This window comes from Aedes aegypti, chromosome 3, assembly GCF_002204515.2.
Source record: "Aedes aegypti strain LVP_AGWG chromosome 3, AaegL5.0 Primary Assembly, whole genome shotgun sequence".
NCBI classification, from domain to species: domain Eukaryota; kingdom Metazoa; phylum Arthropoda; class Insecta; order Diptera; family Culicidae; genus Aedes; species Aedes aegypti.
The window spans coordinates 70114340-70126137 of record NC_035109.1 but is presented as its reverse complement, the minus strand read 5'-3'; positions in this window follow the sequence as shown (position 1 = coordinate 70126137).

Genomic DNA, 11798 nt, shown 5'->3' with positions numbered 1-11798 from the left:
CATTCTCCGATAGCGGAATGCAATCGGTTGCAAAAAAATTCGAAGAAAATTAAATTACAATTCGCTGTGCTATGTGCGATGAAAATTCGTCGATCCGCAATTTGTTTTTGATTTCTTTTCCATTTTCAGCGGATCTCCTCGGCCGGAAACCGGGATAGGCCAAAAAAACTTGTCGACTTTTCCCGGCTCACACTGAGAGCGAAACTTTTCTCCGGCAGGGTCACAGTGGTTCATCAGTTCGAAAGCCCCGGTGGTATCTTTTTTTTTTCGGCTGGGATTTTTTCGAGGAGGCAGTGCCAAGTTGAGAATTATTGTCAAGTAAGCTTTAAACATTTATCACTCCCTGTTCTGGCGCCGGCGATAGCTATCAAGTCATCGCCATCAAGAAGTCGCCCGATTGCGTTTGATTTTTTCAGCTCATCGAAATCAGATCGGAAACGGAATGAAACTTTGCGCAAATCTCATCAATAATCATAGGAATTATGTTTTTCTTCGCACACCGAAGCCAGGCCGGAGTTTGAACAAACGGAAACTTTGCTCGTTATCGGATTAACCTTTCAAGGCACAATCGGGATACAGGGAGCGTTTTGCAACAATTGACTAGTCTTTTGTGCTGCCATTTGCGAAAGGGCGGAGCCGTACTAAACGTATACGTGTATGGGTGTGTGGCTGTGAATATGGAAATGGAAGCCGGATAAAAGTTAGACATAAAGTAGCATTGATTGAGGAAGAAGCGATAATTGAGTCAGCAACTCGAATTGAGTTTGTTGGGGATTGCAATGGAGGAATCATTCGTGGTGCTTTTGTAGTGTAAATAATTGAAATATTTTTTTTTTTTTTTCGAAAATCAAATAGCATTTTATATTTATTTTATATTCTCTCGGCTCAAATTTTCACCATAGCTCCACAATGGCATAGCAGTATTAGGTTATAGCAATTTAACTTAAAACTACAAAATGTTGGTACAAACTTCCTTCTTCTTCTTTCTCACAAAACGTTCCAACTAGGACAGAAGGTGCTTCTTAATTTAATGTTCTACGAAAACTTCCGCTATCACGACTGAGAGCTTTTTTAGTAATTGACCTTTTTTTGTCCTACAAAAGAAGATACTAAAACATTCGTATGTGTAATTTTTGGGGCAACCATAAGTCGAAGATTTGAATTGCCTTTCACGCAAACGTATTGCGGAGACTCGTACATACTAGCATATGCACGGGAACGCTTATCGTACCCGTAATTCTGTTGGTAAAATTTCCAACAGTTCTCATTCCTCTGTGGGGTGTTCCAGAGAGTATGAGCACGGTGGTGGTAGGTCATTTGGCATAAATTCGTTTGGCATAAAGCCGTTTGGAATAAAGTCGTTTGGCATAATGGTCATTTGGCATAAAGTCGTTTGGCATAATGGTTGTTTGGCATAATGGTCGTTTGGCATAATGAGTCTGAAACCAAGAATTTCTGAATTTCTCAATTTTCGTTTTTACGTTTCTATTGAATCTTTCTGATGACACAAGGCTTGTTTTGGAGTCAGTTGATACAAAATGGCACTCTATTCAACAATCATTCGCTCTTGAATAAATTTAAGCATATTAGGAAAGTTATAGCCAATAGTATTTTATTATTTATCCAGAAATTACCCTTCTTTCATATATTAATTCTTCTTTTGAGTTTCGCTATTGGAACAAAGTTTTGCACTGAAGATTTTTATATATTTAGCACAAATTACCCTTCTATTAATTGTTCTATTTTTTTTCCTAAATATGATGTAACCATTATTATAGGTATGAAAACTGTTGATTTTAAATTTCAATAAATTTCTCCTTCTTTTATGCATAGGCTGTTCTTTGGAGCTATATTTTTTTAAGTATTTTTGTATACAACTGACAAAAGGGCGGCAATCGATAACATTGATCTGCTCGAATTATCAGCGAAAAGAGAAATTGATTACTGCAGTTACTTTGATGGGTTGTGCTACTTTTCCCTGAATGCCATTTCCCGAATATCCCGTTTCCTCGACTAGCCCACTCCCCCGGAAAATTTTTCGCACCCATAATTGTCGTAACTATATACATTTCAGGGGGGTGAACGAACTGACCATCCAATATGCACCCTTCTTTATTTAATTGGCGGTTCTTTCGAGTTTTACCGTCTTCAGCATTTTTGCCAACATGTGTATAGCCGAGAATGACAGAATACTTCCTTCTTTTGACTGTTTATCGTTCTTTCTCGTCACCACTTTTCGGGGGAACCAGTCATTGCCGCAATAATTTTTGGCGTCAATTCTTGTATTGGTTTAATTGTAAATTTTGCCTTCTTTTAAAAATAGGCTGTTCTTTATGTTAATACTGTTATAAATTTTATTATTTAGTAAAGCTAATTGTGAACCATTTTTATTATCAATTCTTGCCAGATGTGTTGTTAGCATTATAATTATTTCAGAACCTGCCAATATTCAATATATACTTTTTTTGGGGCAAACGCGAGATCTCCTTACGAGATATGCTGGAAAATATATTATTTCAAACACAAATTTTCCCTTTTCTCGATAATAGACGGTGTTTTTGATGTACACTTCCAAAATAAGAATTTATATTGAACCGTTGAAAAGTTCTGCCACAAATATTTTCTTTTAAAGATGTGTTATTCATTTGAGCTGTGCTGTGAAAAGATTTTTTTTGCGTTAGAGTCTGAAACATTTTGAACGAAAAATAATCTGCTCTCGTATAAAGGCTGTTTTTGCATTACGTCGCATTAATAGATCTTTTGATTAGAGCTTTTGATATTTTGCAAAGAAGAAAATCATTCTTTTATCAAGTAATTTTCAGCGAGTGTTACGTCCAAACTGGGACAGAGCTTGATATGCAGCGAAATATTCTATGAGCGTTCCCTTGATGAATAACTGCGAACTTTCCTTGCCAGTTTACTGTTTTCAAATATGTATATCGCAACAAGCTCAAGGGTACCGTAAAACGGGGCAACTTTGATAGTTTTTTCTAAGAAAACTTGAATATTTATGCATGCTGTGTCAAAGAATTATAATTTATATTTTTAAAACAAGTACTGGCATCCTAGCTATCGATTGCAGTCGATAGATTGCCAAAAGATTTATTTTGAATGGATATATAATTTTTCATATAATCCAAAGTTGGTTTTCTGTTTTGGGGTAACTTTGATAATGGAGTATGAGTCGAACAAAATTGAATGAATAACGAACATTTGTAGGGCATTGCATACCTCTAGGCGTTTAACGTTATATGGAAATTTCTGACTTAGATTACAAAAATGGTCCCAGTTTGTGAAAATGCTTTTCGCTAAGAGATTTGAAACCGTATTCAAGTTCTATGATAACTAGGCTGTCAAAGATAAGTGGCCAACTATTCAAAACTACACCAAATAGTGATCGTAGAACAGATTGTTTGTAAGCGTTTCGAAAATGCTTAAATTGTGTCAACTTTTAATATTTGTATAAAAAGCCTCAAATGGTCTTGATTCAAATGAAAACCGCTCTTACATGAAGTGTCATACTAATATTCTTTAGTTTTGCATTCGTTTTGCTTAACTGATTAACAGAAATCATGATATTTCGTTTAGTATGTGGTAGGTTACGCACTATCAAAGTTACCCGCATTATCAAAGATACCCCGTATTACGGTACTCTATATTCTGAGATGTAGAGACCCGTCACGAGTTTTATTTAGTAATGCTCTATAAGGCGTCGTCCGGGGGAGGGGAGGAGTAGGCTCGAGCGTTACGGTTCATACACAAATTTGAAATTTTCCATACAAAAAGCGTTACGGAAGGGGGAGGGGGTCAGAAATTTGCAATTTTAGCGTTACGTAATAAATGGATGCCACCTGATGTCACAACAATTTTTGAAATTCTTAGCTCGGATCATCTCTGAACGAACACCACGCTTGTTTAGAACCTACCAAATATTTTTGCTGTGGGCTCGGTGGTGTTGATCTCGGTAAAAGCTTAAAAAATGCCGATATTTATTTCAAGTCAATCATAATGCCAAACGGCCATTATGCCAAATGACCATTATGCCAAACGGCCATTATGCCAAACGACCATTATGCCAAACGACTTTATGCCAAACGGCTTTATGCCAAACGACCTTATGCCAAACGGGGTACAATCGAGCACGGTAACTAGAATCACAATATTTCAAACTAACAATAATTCTATATTTTTGTATTTTTCCTTGGGGAATTTTGAATACTGCCTGTGAAATTTTTGTTTGAGAAAAATATATTTTATTCAATTGAACTTTTATATTAAAAAAAAAAAACAATTCTTACTTAGCCAGCACAGACCCTACTGTTGTATTTTGTTGGTGCTATACTAGTAATGAATGTTTTAATCAAAATCCATCGATGTGATGAGTTCAAATACATAGTACAGTGGGATTCCGTTTTTGGCAACAAAGTTGAAATTTTCAGTTGCCAAAAACGGAACCGTGCCAAAATCGGAACCCATATTTCAATTTTTTTTTTTCAACTATTGGTTTTGAAAACATCATTACAATGTTAATACATCATTTTTGTGGAATGATAAGGCGTTGAAAAGGTTCACTTCAAAGCATTTTTTCGAAGGATTATACTATGCTATGAATCTATAGCCCCGTAATGTTAAATCTGGCAAACGTTTTTCTGGTGGCGTTTTTACGCCTCAATGTCTTCAATTATTTATTAGAAGCTTTAAGTATAATTTTTGTATAAGAGGGCCTTGTAAAACCAATAATCGCGTAAGTGACCTTTATTCAAGAACTGGACATTTTCTTAAAACTATGAGAGAAAACGAAAAAAAAAAATTTCTCTCAAAGACGTATTTATGAATCAAAAGCGCTGGGTATTGCAAAGTGGCATTAGCTTTTTTTCTAATTGTATGAACATTTAAAATCAGTTTACCTTTGGATTTTAACGTAAAATTTGAAAAATTCGGGCGGTTTAGAATAGTTTCTTCAACTTATGTTTCTGATAATGAATGGTTGACTGCAATCAAAAGGGCAAATATAAACATAAGATGATGCATAAACGTGACTCGTGATTTGTAGAATTTAGTTTTTACTTGAAATAATTTTAAATTGAGCTTGATATATGTTTGACACCTACCTTATGAAATCAACTGAAATTCACAGGATCCTGTTATGAAACCTCAAGAACCTTAAAGGAATCTTCAGGTTCTCATAAGGGATCTACAGAAAAAACGCTTGAGTTCTAAAGCATCTTGCCAAGCACCCGTAGGATCTCGAATAGAGTTCTCAGGATCTTGCTAAGGATTTTGCTAGGAGTAAACATCTTGGAATTCCGCTGCGATGTTGCTGAAAATTCTCAAGTCTCCGATGAAAAAAACATTTAAAGTTTATTATTATTAGGCTACCACTAGCGCACCTCAAATTCCTCTGGGAACCTTTTCAACTCCCGAAGCTTTTGACATAAATTTTAAAAATACTACTAGGAATTTACATTATCCCGCTTAAAAATTACAGGACGCCCTAGAGTTTATTAGGAATTACTAGATTTTGAATAAATTCTTGGATCCCTCAAGAAGCCCTCAGTGTCCACTTGGAATCTGCAGATATCCTCATGATTTCGATCAAATTTCTGAAAAGTCCCACAAGAACCAAGAATTCCTTAAGGATTCTCCAGGGTAAAGTTAGGGAACTCATAGACTCAGCTCGTAAGGAACATTTTGATGTTGTTGAGACCCGTATCCTTGATTAACAATCTTGTACAGAATTCTGGATCATCCTTAACAAATCTAACGCCGTACGGAGCCTATAGAAAAGAAGGAACGTAGATTTAAATAGTTGACACAGAACGATCAATATACACACCAATACCACCGTAGCTATCGCACGCTTCAATGATATTATTAAGAGTAAATTGTAGTTTGGACCGTACTCGCATTTGTCATGTTAATTTATTTTTTTAAAATTTATTAAAAGTTATGATACACGACATTTTGCTGTACATATTTGTATCTATTATTGCGGTGTTTTTTTTGCATGTGCAATGTATGTGAATGCATAATAATAAAGACAGTGAGCCAAGAAGATGAGACAAGATTTATGATTGTAACTCTGTGTGAGTCATAGATTTTTTGTTGCTCTTATGTCGGTGCTGGTGCCATGTTCAAACAAGCTGTTCCGAATCTGAAGAAAAGTGTTTTTCATTGTATCACCTATTGGCAGACTCAAGTGGGCTGGTCACTAGATATGAATGTCTAAGAAAAAAGATTGGTCTTTAGTTGAGATACTGGTGGAGATTATTGGTCTCATGAAACGTTGTCAATGTACGACCAATGACCATTCTGAAGTAAATAAGCGGGTACCAGAGTCCTTAGTAGTTGGTGAGATTTGGGATAATATCGACGAAAATGGAGCTCTGGAATGTAATTGGTGTGGAGTTGAAATGTTATTCAAATGACTAAAGCAACAGACAGGATAATATTTACAAAAAAATTACAAATTTTAATGGTATTGAAAAATGTTGCCAAAAACGGATCCATTTTGTTGCCAAAATCGGGGGGTGCCAAAATCGGAGCATGCCAAAAACGGAGCATGCCAAAAACGGAATCCCACTGTATCAGCAGAAATTTAAATTGTTTGATTGCACTCAAAAATTTCCTTCAATGTGATTTACAAACGATCTAGCTCTGGAAATACGTTTTTGTGTAGTTTTCTTGGTAAAATTTAAAAATGCAATATAAACTTTATTTTCTACTCAAATATATTTCATTGACTTCTTCAAGCAAATTCATTACCGAAAAAGTGCACGTGGAGTGTAATCGAATATTTATTTTTTTAATCAAACATGTTCACTTGACTTTCACAATCAATCAACCTCAAAAAACCTAAATGTCATCACATTGAATTTTGACGGGTTCATAAAATAGAGGTTTTCCTTAAATTTTGGGTAGAATTTGTTTTGAGTGTAATCAAAAATTTTAATTTCTACTCAAAAATGTTCATGCCGAAAAAACTACATGTAGCCTTGAGTTTTTATTTAAAGACGAACAAACTCGGGAGATATATTGTTTATGTTGTTTTGTAGATAAAACAATTTTTAGTGGAGTCAAAACATATTTTTCTACTCTACAGTTTTCACTTGACCTATGCAAGTAAATACGTGTCGAAAAAACTGCATGTCAAGCCTTTAATTTTATCTTCTTCTTTATGGCATTACGTCCCCACTGGGACAGAGCCTGCTTCTCAGCTCAGTGTTCTTATGAGCACTTCCACAGTTATTAACTGAGAGCTTACTGTGCCAATGACCATTTTTGCATGCGTATATCGTGTGGCAGGTACGAAGATACTCTATGCCCTGGGAGTAGAGAAAATCTCCAACCCGAAAAGATCCTCGACTGGTGGGATTCGAACCCACGACCCTCAGCTTGGTCTTGCTGAATAGCTGCGCGTTTACCGCTACGGCTATCTGGGCCCCTTCAATTTTATATTATAGATAAAAAAAAGCTCAAGAAATACGTTTTTCATAAGGATTCTGGGTAAAAAAACTTAGAGTGCTATCGGAAATTAATCTTTTACTAAAACATGTTCACTTGACTTTCACAATCAATTTCATGTCAAAAAAAAACTGTATGTCATCGCTTTGAATTTTAAGTTACAGGCAAACGTAATTTTTCGTAATATTTTGGACAATAGAATTTTTAAGTGTAATCGAAAATTTCAATTTCTGCTCCAACATGTGGCGGCGTCCACAAATAACGAAACGCTCTAGGGGGACGGGGAGTAGGCTCAAGCGTTACGCTCATACAATTTTTTTACAAACAGTGTTACGGAGGGGGGAGGGGGTTAAACAATTTAAATTTAAGCGTTACGCCTGTTCACTTGACTTCTACAAGTAAATTCATGCTGAAAAAACTACATGTCATAGCCTTGAGTTTTTATATACAAACGAACAAACTCGGAATATAAGTTGTTTATGTTGTTTTGTAGATAAAAACAATTTTGAGTGAAGACAAAAATTTATTTTTTTTTCACTTAACCTTTGCAAGTAACTGCGTGTCGAAAAAACTACATGTCATTGCCTTTATTTTGATTTACAGACAGAAAAGCTCAGAAAATACGTTTTTTTGTGGTTTTCTGGGTAAAATAAAGTTTTAGTGTCCTCGGAAATTATTTTTTTTTAATGAAACTCCTTCACTTGACTTTCACAATCAATTTCATATCGAAAAAACTATATGTAATCGCTTTGAACTTTGAGTTACAGGCAAACGGGTCCAAAAATATAGGGTTTTTTTCGTAATGTTTTGGGTCAAAGAAATTTTATGAGTAATCAAAAATTAATATTTCTGCTCAAACCTGTTCACTATACTCAATCAAAAAAAAATAATGTCGAAAAAACCAGATGTCATCGCTCTAAATTTTGCTTTATTGTTGACTTTGTGAAAAAAATGCGTTTCTCATAAAAACAGGAAGTGCCTTTTGTTTAATAACTTTGTGTAGACACATCTATTTCAAAAACCCAAAAATGAACATCAATCTTGAATAGTGTCCGGTTCCATTACTGAAAATCGCTTCGAGAACTGCATGGTCAAAGTTGCACTTCCGACTCTCTGAGGGGGGTTGGGAGTACAGGTGTTAATAGCAACACCGAGCTATTGAAACGAAACAAAAAAAATGGTCTACATAATTATGAAGTAACTTTAGAGAAAAATGGTACTCTATAAAATTGCAGCTGTATTTTACAGAGCTTCGAGAATTGATTACAAAACATTGACTTTTTAAAACCAACCTATCCAATATTTGAATTATATCAGATCAGAAAATATAATTTTTGAAAAACTGTATTTTTTTAAGTGAACATTTTTTTCAAAAGCATTACCTTTTAATCGTTTACCGTTTGATATAAATGTGTGCAATACAAATAATCAAACCTTCAGAAGACACTTAAAAATGTAATTTTGTTGAACACTTTGTTTCTTATGCTGTGTAAACCTTGTTATTCTTCTTTTTCTTCTTTCTGGCACTGGGACAGAACGTGCTTCTCAGATAATTGTTCATGTTGCTGCCAGCACTGTCTTCTTCTTCTTGGCATTAGCGTCCCCACTGGGACAGAGCCGGCTACTCAGCTTAGTGTTCTTATGAGCACTTCCACAGTTATAAACTGAGAGCTTTCTTTGCCAAAGTTGCCATTTTCGCATTCGTATATCGTGTGGCAGGTACGATGATACTCTATTATGCCCAGAGAAGTCAAGGAAATTTCCATTACGAAAAGATCCTGGACCGACCGGGAATCGAACCCAGACACCTTCAGCATGGCTTTGCTTTGTAGCCGCGGACTCTAACCACAAGGCTAAGGAAGGCCAGCACTGTCTGCAACCGCTAAGCATGATGACTAATTTAACGTCGAAGAGCAAGATAGAAGGTTAATTATTTCTGATTGAATGAATTCAAAGACTATTTGGAGTTAAATCTTAAACTTATATGATAGAATGAACTAAAACAAAGTGTGAGTCACAGATATAATCACAGATCGTTAGTTAATCTTAAAACTAAATGGAATATATTGAAAACTGAAACTAAGTCCCAAATAAAAGAACAAGCTTCGGAATGAGCATAGCACAATAACGGAACAAGTTTACACAAGGATAAAACCGAAACTTATAAGTAAAATTGTTATATTCTTTTCACTGAAAAATAATGACATACATTTGCTAGCTTAAAGCAGTGCTTTCCAAACTTTTTCATATTTCGCCCCCTTGAGGCCAATATTTATCTGGAATCGCCCCCCTGATATATTATACAAATATTTTAATTGTACGTTGTACGTCAAAAAAATATCCTCGACTCGTATATCCATAGATTAATAATACAATATCTAATATGTATATTTAAAAATATTTTCTTAAATATCGATAACTCACAATATGGAATGATTTTTGGGCTGTAATTTATAATAACAATTTCTTGCGTGTTTTATAGACTGCTGAATCAGTTTTCGATATCAGTTCGGCCCAGTTCCAACTATTCAAATGCAATGTATGCATAGGCACCAACTTGTGAAGTAGTTGGAGGCGAAGCTCTTCAAAACTGAACCAAATATTTTCCGAGCAAACGCACATGAATTTGTCATATTTGGGTGAACTGCATTGATTTTGTTGGCAATTGTGCGTTTTTGAAATGTCTCGCCCTCTCCCCAAATACGTCACAATTTGGCACACATATGTAAAAAAAAAGAAATTGTCTACAGTGAGCTTCATTTGAAGAGATCAAGGATGGAAAAAAATCAGCTCTAACGACAAACAACACGGTATTTGAATGGTCTAAGAGGGCCGTTGCTCTTGCAGCAACATGATTTCAACACCTCACCACGCGCGCTAATCATAGATATATGGAGCATCCGATGAACTGTTTGTCGTAGGACAAAGGGTTTGTCGGATATTGTAACACGTTGCGATTACTGTGAATTAATTTAAATTTCACGGATAAACTTTCTCACATACCATGCACGATTGACTTTTAGATTAAAACCGACAAACCAGGAGACAAATCGTGGAATTAAATCGGAAAAATCCTCCAAAATTATGACTTTGATTCGCGAACAATTGATCTCACAGGCCGAGCGATTCATTTTTCGGTTGTTGCTATGATCGCATGATAAGGAACAACCACGATGCATCATTTATTTTACCATGATCACTAGATTTCCATCCTTGGAAGAGATATTTCTTTTCAACCGCATACTGCGATCAAAGAAAACTGTTCTTCTTGACCATTTCCTGCAAGATATTTTCCACGCATCGAGATCGAAGATTACTTTTTTGTTGAAATGCATACTTCCCATAATAAATGTTTGACGTTTCTGCGAACGCTTTTTTTTATCCAATCCGAAAACCCTAAAAACATATCAAAATCCAAAGTGTTTTCAAACTCATTTTTTCAATACAACATTTAAAAAGGGTATTTTTTTCAACGACACAAATTCGAATTTTTTCGGACGTTGTGAAAGTTCAAATCCAACGCATCCAACGAAATTCTCAAATACCGTCCATTCTCACATGATTTTCACAAACATTTTGTGTTTGACAATATGTATATCATAATTACCATAATTAAAGATGTAACGATCTAAGGTAAAATAGTCTTAGATATATTTAAATTTGGAATTCATTAACCTTCAGAAGTGTGTCCTCTAAAGGCGATTAGTAATTATTTTCAAATGCTCCCGTGTTAGCTTTTTCGCCCCCTTTCTGAATTTTTCGCCCCCCAAATTCTGTTTTACAAATTTCCGCCCCATTGAGCCTGAAAAGCGCCCCCAGGGGGGCGAAGTCACCCACTTTGGGAATCACTGGCTTAAAGCGTACTCGCACCTAAACCTGAGTTTGCGATCTGCTCATAGAAATCGGCTACGAACTCCTTGTTCCCGCGCAACAGTTCATATGAGCACTTCCTCAGTTATGAACCTTCATCCAGCCAACATACTTTTACATGCTGACAAATACACTAATACTTGCATAACTTTTTTTTTTCTTGATGGATTTTGCAGAAATTTTAAGAAGTTCTTGAAAAACTCTTCTAGTATGAGGTCTAAAAGTTTTGAAAATTTGGTCCAGGTGGTTCCGGAGTTATTCCTTATTTTAGGGTATCAAAATTGGCCACAACGGATATCTGAGGACCCTGATGAGCTAGACAATTGGGGTCTTGGGCAAAGTTGTTCAGTAGACCGAGGGCTATCTGGCAGTGAAAATGTGTTTGAGAAAATTACCTTCTTGTGGAATCATTATAATTTAAAATACCTTTTTATTGTGGTCTTTTCTTTTATGTTTATTGGAGC